Consider the following 12,529-nt stretch of genomic DNA (forward strand, 5'->3'; position numbering starts at 1 on the left):
TATACATGTTCCTATGACTATGAGATTATGCAACTCCCGTTTGCCGGAGGAACACTTTGTGTGCTACCAAATGTCACAACGTAACTGGGTGATTATAAAGGAGCTCTACAAGTGTCTCCAAAGGTACATGTTGGGTTGGCGTATTTCGAGATTAGGATTTGTCACTCCGAATGTCAGAGAGGTATCTCTGGGCCCTCTCGGTAATGCACATCACTTAAGCCTTGCAACCATTGCAACTAATGAGTTAGTTGCGGGATGATGTATTACGGAACGAGAAAAGAGACTTGCCGGTAACGAGATTGAACTAGGTATTGGATACCGACGATCGAATCTCAGGCAAGTAACATACCGATAACAAAGGGAACAACGTATGTTGTTATGCGGTCTGACCGATAAAGATCTTCGTAGAATATGTAGGAGCCAATATGGGCATCCAGGTCCCGCTATTGGTTATTGACCGGAGACGTGTCTCGGTCATGTCTACATTGTTCTCGAACCGTAGGGTCGGCACGCTTAAGGTTTCGATGACAGTTATATTATGAGTTTATGAATTTTGATGTACCGAAGGTTGTTCGGAGTCCCAGATATGATCACGGACATAACGAGGAGTCTCGAAATGGTCGAGACACACAAGTTGATCTTCGTGATCATTCCTTAGCCGTGTGCGGTGCCCCCCTCCATGATATTACACCTTGGTCATATTGTAGCGGTGCTTAGGCTAAGCCCTGCGACGGTTGAACATCAAGATCGTCACCACGCCGTCGTGCTGACGGAACTCCTCCTCGAAGCTTTGTTGGATCGGAGCCCGGGGAGCGTCATCGAGCTGAACGTGTGCCAACAACTCGGAGGTGCCGGAGTAACGGTGCTTGGATCGGTTGGACCGGGAAGACGTATGACTACTTCCTCTATGTTGCGTCAATGCTTCCGCTTCGGTCTACGAGGATACGTAGACAACACTCTCCCATCTCGTTGCTATGCATCACCATGATCTTGCGTGTGCGTAGGAATTTTTTTGAAATTACTACGTTCCCCAACAGTGGCATCTGAGCCTGGGTTTTATGGTTTGATGTTATATGCACGAGTAGAACACAAGTGAGTTGTGGGCGATATAAGTCATACTGCCTACCAGCATGTCATACTTTCGTTCAGCGGTATTGTTGGATGAAGCGGCCCGGACCGACATTACGCATACGCTTACGCGAGACCGGTTCTCCCGACGTGCTTTGCACATAGGTGGCTTGCGGGTGACTGTTTCTCCAACTTTAGTTGAACCGAGTGTGGCTACACCCGGTCCTTGCGAAGGTTAAAACGGCATCAACTTGACAAACTATCGTTGTGGTTTTGATGCGTAGGTAAGATTGGTTCTTTCTTAAGCCCGTAGCAGCCACGTAAAATTTGCAACAACAAAGTAGAGGACGTCTAACTTGTTTTTGCAGGGCATGTTGTGATGTGATATGGTCAAAGCGTGATGAGATATAAGTTGTTGTATGAGATGATCATGTTTTGTTGAAGTTATCGGCAACTGGCAAAAGCCTTATGGTTGTCCCTTTATTGCATAAGATGCAAGCGCCAAATAATTGCTTTACTTTATCGCTATGCGATAGCAATAGTTGCAAGAGCAATAGTTGTCGAGACGACCACGTGACGACATATTGATATAGATCAAGATGATGGAGATCATGGTGTCATGCCGGTGATGATGGAAATCATGACGATGCTTTGGAGATGGAGATCAAAGGCACAAGATGATGATGGCCATATCATATCAAATATTTTGATTGCATGTGATGTTTATCTTTTATGCATCTTATCTTGCTTTGATTGACAGTAGCATTATAAGATGATTCCTCACTAAATTTCAAGATAAAAGTGTTCTCCCTGAGTATGCACCGTTGCCAAAGTTCGTCGTGCCCAGACACCATGTGATGATCGGGTGTGATAAGCTCTATGTCCATCTACAACGGGTGCAAGCCAGTTTTGCACACGCAGAATACTCAGGTTAAACTTGACGAGCCTAGCATATGCAGATATGGCCTCGGAACACTGAGACCGAAAGGTCGAGCGTGAATCATATAGTAGATATGATCAACATAGTGATGTTCACCATTGAAAGCTACTCCATTTCACGTGATGATCGGTTATGGTTTAGTTGATTTGGATCACGTGATCACTTAGAGGATTAGAGGGATGTCTATCTAAGTGGGAGTTCTTAAGTAATATGATTAATTGAACTTTAATTTATCATGAACTTAGTCCTGGTAGTATTAGCATACCTATGTTGTAGATCAATAGCTCGCGTTGTTGCTTTCATATGTTTATTTTGATATGTTCCTAGAGAAAAATTGTGTTGAAAGATGTTAGTAGCAATGATGCGGATTGGATCCGTGATCTGACGTTTATCCTCATTGCTACACAGAAGAATTATGTCCCTGATACACCGTTAGGTGACAGACCTATTGCAGGAGCAGATGCAGACGTTATGAACGTTTGGCTAGCTCAATATGATGACTACTTGATAGTTTAGTGCACCATGCTTAACGGCTTAGAATCGGGACTTCAAAGATGTTTTGAACGTCATGGACCATATGAGATGTTCTAGGAGTTGAAGTTAATATTTCAAGCAAATACCCGAGTTGAGAGATATGAAGTCTCCAACAAGTTCTATAGCTAAAAGATGGAGGAGAATCGCTCAACTAGTGAGCATGTGCTTAGATTGTCTGGGTAATACAATCGCTTGAATCAAGTGGGAGTTAATCTTCCAGATAATATAGTGATTGACAGAATTCTCTAGTCACCATCACCAAGTTAGTAGAACTTCGTGATGAACTATAGTATGCAAGGGATGACGAAAACGACTCCTGAGCTTTTCATGATGATGAAATCGACGAAGGTAGAAATCAAGAAAAACATCAAGTGTTTATGGTAGAAAAGACCACTAGTTTCAAGAAAAGGGCAAAGGGAAGAAGGGGAACTTCAAGAAGAATGGCAAGCAAGTTGTAGCTCAAGTGAAGAAGCCCAAGTCTGGTCCTAAGCCTGAGACTAAGTGCTTCTATTGCAAAGGGACTGGTCACTAGAAGCGGAACTGCCCCAAGTATTTGGTGGATAAGAAGGATGGCAAAGTGAACAAAAGTATATTTGATATACATGTTATTGATGTGTACTTTACTAGTGTTTATAGCAACCCCTCAGTATTTGATACTGGTTCAGTTGCTAAGAATAGTAACTCGAAACGGGAGTTGCAGAATGAACAGAAACTAGTTAAGGGTGAAGTGACGATGAGTGTTGGAAATAGTTCCAAGATTGATATGATCATCATCGCACACTCCCTATACTTTCGGGATTAGTGTTAAACCTAAATAAGTGTTATTTGGTGTTTGCGTTGGGAATGAATATGATATGATCATGTTTATTGCAATACAGTTATTCATTTAAGTTAGAGAACAATTGTTGTTCTGTTTACATGAATAAAACCTTATATGATTACACACCCAATGAAAATGGTTCATTGAATCTCGATCATAGTGATACACATATTCATAATATAGAAACCAAAAGATGCGAAGTTAATAATGACAGTGCAACTTATTTGTGGCACTGCCGTTTAGGTCATATTGGTGTAAAGCGCACGAAGAAACTCCATGCTGATGGGCTTTTGGAATCACTTGATTATGAATCACTTGATGCTTGCGAACCATGCCTCATGGGCAAGATGACTAAGACTCTGTTCTCCGGAACAATGGAGCGAGCAACTGACTTATTGGAAATAATGCATACTGATGTATGTGATCCGACGAGTGTTAAGGCTCGCGGCGGGTATCGTTATTTTCTGACCTTCACAGATGATTTGAGCAGATATGGGTATATCTACTTGATGAAACATAAGTCTGAAACATTTGAAAAGTTCAAAGAATTTCAGAGTGAAGTGGAAAATCATCGTGACAAGAAAATAAAAGTTTCTACGATATGATCGCAGAGGTAAAATATTTGAGTTACGAGTTTGGCCTTCAATTAAAACAATGTGAAATAGTTTCACTACTCACGCCACCTGGAACACCATAGTGTAATGGTGTGTCCAAACGTCATAACCGTACTTTATTAGATATAGTGCGATCTTTGATGTCTCTTACCGATCTACCACTATCGTTTTGGGGTTATGCATTAGAGACTGCTGCATTCACGTTAAATAGGGCACCATCTAAATCCGTTGAGACGACACCGTGTGAACTGTGGTTTGGCAAGAAACCAAAGTTGTCGTTTCTCAAAGTTTGGGGCTGCGATGCTTATGTGAAAAAGTTTCATCCTGATAAGCTCAAACCCAAATCGGTGAAATGTGTCTTCATAGAATACCCAAAGGAGTCAGTTGAGTACACCTTCTATCACAGATCCGAAGGCAAGATATTCGTTGCTGAGAATGGATCCTTTCTAGAGAAGGAGTTTCTCTCGAAAGAAGTGAGTGGGAGGAAAGTAGAAAACTTGATAAGGTAATTGTACCTTCTCCCTTATTGGAAAATAGTTCATCACAGAAATCTGTTCCTGTGACTACTACACCAATTAGTGAGGAAGCTAATGATGATGATCATGTAACTTCAAATCAAGTTACTACCGAATCTCGTAGGTAAACCAGAGTGAGATCCGCACCAGAGTGGTACGGTAATCCTATTCTGGAGGTCATGTTACTTGAACATGACGAACCTATGAACTATGAGGAAGCGATGATGAGCCCAGATTCCGCGAAATGGTTTGAGGCCATGAAATCTGAGATGGGATCCATGTATGAGAACAAAGTGTGGACTTTGGTTGACTTGCCCGATGACCGGCAAGCCATAAAAAATAAATGGATCTTCAAGAGGAAGACGGACGTCGATAGTAGTGTTACTATCTACAACGCTAGAATTGTCGCAAAAGGTTTTCGACAAGTTCAAGGTGTTGACTACGATGAGAGTTTCCTACTCGTATCTATGCTTAAGTCTGTCCGAATCATGTTAGCAATTGCCGCATTTTATGAAATCTGGCAAATGGATAAACAAAAATGCATTCTTTAATGGATTTATTAAAGAAGAGTTGTATGTGATGCAACAAGATGGTTTTGTCAATCCTAAAGGTGCTAACAAAATATGCAAGCTCCAGCAATCCATTTATGGACTGGTGCAAGCATCTCGGAGTTGGAATATACGCTTTGATAAGTTGATCAAAGCATATAGTTTTATACAGACTTGCGGTGAAGCCTATATTTACAAGAAAGTGAGTGGGAGCACTACAACATTTCTGATAAGTATATGTGAATGACATATTGTTGATCGGAAATAATGTAGAATTCTGCAAAGCATAAAGGAGTGTTTGAAAGGAGTTTTTCAAAGAAAGACCTCGGTGAAGCTGCTTACATATTGAGTATCAAGATCTATAGAGATAGATCAAGACGCTTGATAAGTTTTTTCAATGAGTACATACCTTGACAAGATTTTGAAGTAGTTCAAAATGGAACAGTCAAAGAAAAAGTTTCTTGCCTATGTTACAAGGTGTGAAGTTGAGTAAGACTCAAAGCCCGACCACGGCAGAAGATAGAAAGAGAATGAAAGTCATTCCCTATGCCTCAGTCATAGGTTCTATAAAGTATGCCATGCTGTGTACCAGATCTATTGTATACCATACACTGTGTTAAGAGAGGGAGTACAATAGTGATCTAGGAGTAGATCAATGGACAGCGGTCAAAATTATCCCTTACTGGAATAAGGATATGTTTCTCGATTACGGAGGTGACAAAAGGTTCATCGTAAAGGGTTACGTCGATGCAAGTTTTGACACTGATCCAGATGACTCTAAGTCTCAATCTGGATACATATTGAAAGTGGGAGCAATTAGCTAGAGTAGCTCCATGCAGAGCATTGTTGACATAGAAATTTGCAAAATACATGCGGATCTGAATGTGGCAGACCCGTTGACTAAACTTCTCTCACAAGCAAAACATGATCACTTTTTGGGTCTTAATCACATAGCGATGTGAACTAGATTATTGAATCTAGTAAACCCTTTGGGTGTTATTCACATGGAGATGTGAACCAATCACATAAAGATGTGAACCATTGATGTTAAATCACATGGCGATGTGATCTAGATTATTGACTCTAGTGCAAGTGGGAGACTGAAGGAAATATGCCCTAGAGGCAATAATAAAGTTATTATTTATTTCCTTATATCATGATAAATGTTTATTATTCATGCTAGAATTGTATTAATCGGAAACATAATACATGTGTGAATACATAGACAAACAGAGTGTCACTAGTATGCCTCTACTTGGCTAGCTCGTTAATCAAAGATGGTTATGTTTCCTAACCATGGACAAAGAGTTGTTATTTGATTAACGGGATCACATCATTAGTTGAATGATCTGATTGACATGACCCATTCCATTAGCTTAGCACCCGATCGTTTAGTATGTTGCTATTGCTTTCTTCATGACTTATACATGTTCCTATGACTATGAGATTATGCAACTCCCGTTTGCCGGAGGAACACGTTGTGTGCTACCAAACGTCACACCATAACTGGGTGATTATAAAGGAGCTCTACAGGTGTCTCCAAAGGTACATGTTGGGTTGGCGTATTTCGAGATTAGGATTTGTCACTCCGAATGTCGGAGAGGTATCTCTGGGCCCTCTCGGTAATGCACATCACTTAAGCCTTGCAAGCATTGCAACTAATGAGTTAGTTGCGTGATGATGTATTACGGAACGAGTAAAGAGACTTGCCGGTAACGAGATTGAACTAGGTATTGGATACCGACGATCGAATCTCAGGCAAGTAACATACCGATGACAAAGGGAACAACGTATGTTGTTATGCGGTCTGACCGATAAAGATCTTCGTAGAATATGTAGGAGCCAATATGGGCATCAAGGTCCCGCTATTGGTTATTGACCGGAGACGTGTCTCGGTCATGTCTACATTGTTCTCGAACTGTAGGGTCCGCACGCTTAAGGTTTCGATGACAGTTATATTATGAGTTTATGTATTTTGATGTACCGAAGGTTGTTCGGAGTCCCGGATATGATCACGGACATAACGAGGAGTCTCGAAATGGTCGAGACATAAAGATTGATATATTGGACGGCTATATTCGGACACCGGAAGTGTTCCGGGGAAGTTTCGGATAAAACCGGAGAACCGGGGGGTTACCGGAATCCCCCGGGGGGTTAATGGGCCTCATGGGCCTAAAGTGGAGAAGAGGAAAGGCAGTCAGGGCAAGGCGCGCGCCCCCTCTCCCCCTAGTCCGAATTGGACAAGGAGGGAGGGGCGGCGCCCCCCCTTTTTCCTTCCTCTCTTCTCTCCCTTCCTTCCCCCTCTCCTACTTGGACAAGGAAAGGGAGGGGAGTCCTACTCCCGGTAGGAGTAGGACTCCTCCTGCACGCCTCCTACTAGGGCCGGCCGCACCCCCCCTTGGCTCCTTTATATACGGGGGCAGGGGGCACCCTAGGACACACAAGTTGATCTTCATGATCGTTCCTTAGCCATGTGCGGTGCCCCCCTCCACGATATTACACCTCGGTCATATTGTAGCGGTGCTTACACGAAGCCCTGCGACGGTTGAACATCAAGATCGTCACCACACCGTCGTGCTGACGGAACTCCTCCCCGAAGCTTTGCTGGATCGGAGCCCGGGGAGCGTCATCGAGCTGAACGTGTGCCAAGAACTCGGAGGTGCCGGAGTAACGGTGCTTGGATCGGTTGGACCGGGAAGACGTACGACTACTTCCTCTATGTTGCGTCAATGCTTCCGCTTCGGTCTACGAGGGTACGTAGACAACATTGTCCCATCTCGTTGCTATGCATCACCATGATCTTGCGTGTGCGTAGGAAATTATTTGAAATTACTACGTTCCCCAACAATAAACACTAGTAAAGTACACATCAATAACATGTATATCAAATATACTTTTGTTCACTTTGCCATCCTTCTTATCCGCCAAATACTTGGGGCAGTTCTGCTTCAAGTGACCAGTCCCTTTGCAGTAGAAGCACTTAGTCTCAGGCTTAGGACCAGACTTGGGCTTCTTCACTTGAGCAGCAACTTGCTTGTTGTTCTTCTTGAAGTTCCCCTTCTTCCCTTTGCCCTTTTCTTGAAACTAGTGGTCTTGTTAACCATTAACACTTGATGTTTTTCTTGATTTCTACCTTCGTCAATTTCAGCATCACGAAGAGCTTCGGAATTGTTTCCGTTATCCCTTGCATATTATAGTTCATCACGAAGTTCTACTAACTTGGTGATGGTGACTAGAGAATTCTGTTAATCACTATTTTATCTGGAAGATTAACTCCCACTTGATTCAAGTGATTGTAGTACCCAGACAATCTGAGCACATGCTCACTGCTTGAGCTATTCTCCTCCATCTTTTAGCTATAGAACTTGTTGGAGACTTCATATTTCTCAACTCGGGTATTTGCTTGAAATATTAACTTCAACTCCTGGAACATCTCATATGGTCCATGACGTTCAAAACGTCTTCGAAGTCCCGATTCTAAGCCGTTAAGCATGGTGCACTAAACTATCAAGTAGTCATCATATTGAGCTAGCCAAACATTCATAACGTCTGCATCTGCTCCTGCAATAGGTCTGTCACCTAGCGGTGCATCAAGGACATAATTCTTCTGTGCAGCAATGAGGATAAACCTCAGATCACGGATCCAATCCGCATCATTGCTACTAACATCTTTCAACACAATTTTTCTCTAGGAACATATCAAAATAAACATATGAAAGCAACAACGCGAGCTATTGATCTACAACATAGATATGATAATACTACCAGGACTAAGTTCATGATAAATTAAAGTTCAATTAATCAATATTACTTAAGAACTCCCACTTAGATAGACATCCCTCTAATCCTCTAAGTGATCACGTGATCCAAATCAACTAAACCATAACCGATCATCAGGTGAAATGGAGTAGCTTTCAATGGTGAACATCACTATGTTGATCATATCTACTATATGATTCATGCTCGACCTTTCGGTCTCAGTGTTCCGAGGCCATATCTGCATATGCTAGGCTCGTCAAGTTTAACCTGAGTATTCTGCATGTGCAAAACTGGCTTGCATCCGTTGTAGATGGACGTAGAGCTTATCACACCCGATCATCACGTGGTGTCTGGGCACGACGAACTTTGGCAAAGGTGCATACCAGGGAGAACACTTATATCTTGAAATTTAGTGAGAGATCATCTTATAATGCTACCGTCAAACAAAGCAAGATAAGATGAATAAAAGATAAAAATCACATGCAATCAAAATATGTGACAAGATATGGCCATGATCATCTTGTGCCTTTGATCTCCATCTCCAAAGTACTGTCATGATCTCTATCATCACCGGCATGACACCATGATCTCCATCATTTTGATCTATATCAATATGTCATCACATGGTCGTCTCGCCAACTATTGCTCTTGCAACTATTGTTATTGCATAGCGATAAAGTAAAGCAATTATTTGGCGCTTGCATCTTATATGCAATAAAGAGACAACCATAAGGCTTTTGCCAGTTGCCGATAACTTTAACAAAACATGATCATCTCTTATATCTCATCACGTTTTGACCATATCACATCACAACATGCCCTGCAAAAACAAGTTAGACGTCCTCTACTTTGTAGTTGCAAGTTTTACGTGGCTGCTACGGGCTTAAGAAAGAACCAATCTTACCTACGCATCAAAACCACAACGATAGTTTCTCAAGTTGATGCCGTTTTAACCTTCGCAAGGACCGGGCGTAGCCACACTTGGTTCAACTAAAGTTGGAGAAACAGTCACCCGCAAGCCACCTATGTGCAAAGCACGTCGGGAGAACCGGTCTCGCGTAAGCGTACGCATAATGTCGGTCCGGGCCGCTTCATCCAACAATACCGCCGAACCAAAGTATGACATGCTGGTAGGCAGTATGACTTATATCGCCCACAACTCACTTGTGTTCTACTCGTGCAAATAATATCAAACCATAAAACCTAGGCTCGGATGCCACTGTTGGGGAACGTAGTAATTTCAAAATTTTCCTACGCACACGCAAGATCATGGTGATGCATAGCAACAAGAGGGGAGAGTGTTGTCTACGTACCCTCCTAGACCGAAGAGGAAGCGTAGACGCAACATAGAGGAAGTAGTCGTACGTCTTCCCGGTCCAACCGATCCAAGCACCGTTACTCCGGCACCTCCGAGTTCTTAACACACGTACAGCTCGATGACGCACCCCGGGCTCCGATCCAGCAAAGCTTCGGGGAGGAGTTTCGTCAGCACGACGGCGTGGTGACGATCTTGATGTTTAACCGTCGCAGGGCTTCGCCTAAGCACCGCTACAATATGATCGAGGTGTAATATGCACCTCCCCCCGTGGCGTGTGCCGATTCCTTGCTAGTGCTTCTAGTTGAAGACAGAGGATCCCACGGGAGGACGGGGGCATATATTTCCTCGGTTCCCCCCACGCCGGCCGGGATCATCCTCCGCACGTCCTCCTCAGGATGAGGATGGCCCTCATCCTGAGGGGAGGGAAAGGAACAGTTTCATCCTCTCCCCCTTCCTTCCCTCTCTCCTCTCCTTCCTTTCCCCCCGCGGCGGGGAGGGAGGAACAGGTTAAGCCTGATCCCCCTCTCACCCGCGCGCCGGACGGGACCGACGAAAAGGAGAAGAGGTGAAATCCGGGTACTCCGGGTAATCGGGGGGCCCCCCAAGGCCATTGGGGGGCCAAGAGGCCAAAATAGGCTTTGAAGGGGCCTTGTGAAGGCCTGTCCGAATATAGCCGTCCAATATATCAATATTTATGTCTCGACCATTTCGAGACTCCTCGTTATGTCCGTGATCATATCCGGGACTCCGAACAACCTTCGGTACATCAAAATACATAAACTCATAATGAAACTGTCATCGTAACTTTAAGCGTGCGGACCCTACGGTTCGATAACAATGTAGACATGACCGAGACATGTCTCCGGTCAATAACCAATAGCGGGACCTGAATGCCCATGTTAGCTCCTACATATTCTACGAAGATCTTTATCGGTCAGACCGAATAACTACATACGTTTTTCCCTTTGTCATCGGTATGTTACTTGCCCGAGATTCGATCATCGATATCCAATACCTAGTTCAATCTCGTTACCGGCAAGTCTCTTTACTCGTTCTGTAATACATCATCCCGCAACTAACTCATTAGTTGCAATGCTTGCAAGGCTTAAGTGATGTGCATTACCGGGAGGGCCTAGAGATACCTCTCCGACATTCGGAGTGACAAATCCTAATCTTGAAATAAATAATAACTTTATTATTGCCTCTAGGGCATATTTCCTTCACGTATGACAACTTCCTACATATGAATCTTCACCTCCGGACCATTCCGAAACTCCTCGTGACGTTTGGGATCTCATCCGGGACTCGGAACAACATTCGGTAATCACATACAAGTCTTCCTAATAACCCTAGCGTCATCGAACCTTAAGTGTGTAGACCCTACAGGTTCAAGGTGTTGACTACGATGAGAGTTTCTCACTCGTATCTATGCTTAAGTCTGTCCGAATCATGTTAGCAATTGCCACATTTTATGAAATCTGGCAAATGGATAAACAAATCTACATTCCTTAATGGATTTATCAAAGAAAAGTTGTATATGATGCAACAAGAAAGTTTTGTCAATCCTAAAGGTGGTAACAAAATATGCAAGCTCCAACGATCCATCTATGGACTGGTGCAAGCATCTCGGAGTTGGAATATACGCTTTGATAAGTTGATCAAAGCATATAGTTTTATACAGACTTGCAGTGAAGCATGTATTTACAAGAAAGTGAGTGGGAGCACTACAGCATTTCTAATAAGTATATGTGAATGACATATTGTTGATCGGAGATAATGTAGAATTACTTCTGCAAAGCATAAAGGAAGTGTTTGAAAGGAGTTTTTCAAAGAAAGACCTCGGTGAAGCTGCTTACATATTGAGCATCAAGATCTATAGAGATAGATCAAGACGCTTGATAAGTTTTTCAATGAGTACATACCTTGACAAGATTTTGAAGTAGTTCAAAATGGAACAGTCAAAGAAAGAGTTCTTGCCTATGTTACAAGGTGTGAAACTGAGTAAGACTCAAAGCCGACCACGGCAGAAGATAGAAAGAGAATGAAAGTCATTCCCTATGCCTTGGCCATAGGTTCTATAAAATATGCCATGCTGTGTACCAGATCTATTGTATACCCTACACTGTTTTTGGCAAGGGAGTACAATAGTGATCTAGGAGTAGATCACTGGACAGCGGTCAAAATTATCCTTAGTGGAATAAGGATATGTTTCTCGATTATGGAGGTGACAAAAAGGTTCGTCGTAAAGGGTTACGTCGATGCAATTTTTGACACTGATCCAGATGACTCTAAATCTCAATCTGGATACATATTGAAAGTGGGAGCAATTAGCTAGAGTAGCTCTGTGCAGAGCATTGTTGACATAGAAATTTGCAAAATACTTACGGATCTGAATGTGGCAGACCCGTTGACT

Source organism: Triticum urartu, chromosome 7 (assembly GCF_003073215.2).
Source record: "Triticum urartu cultivar G1812 chromosome 7, Tu2.1, whole genome shotgun sequence".
In the NCBI taxonomy this organism is placed as follows: domain Eukaryota; kingdom Viridiplantae; phylum Streptophyta; class Magnoliopsida; order Poales; family Poaceae; genus Triticum; species Triticum urartu.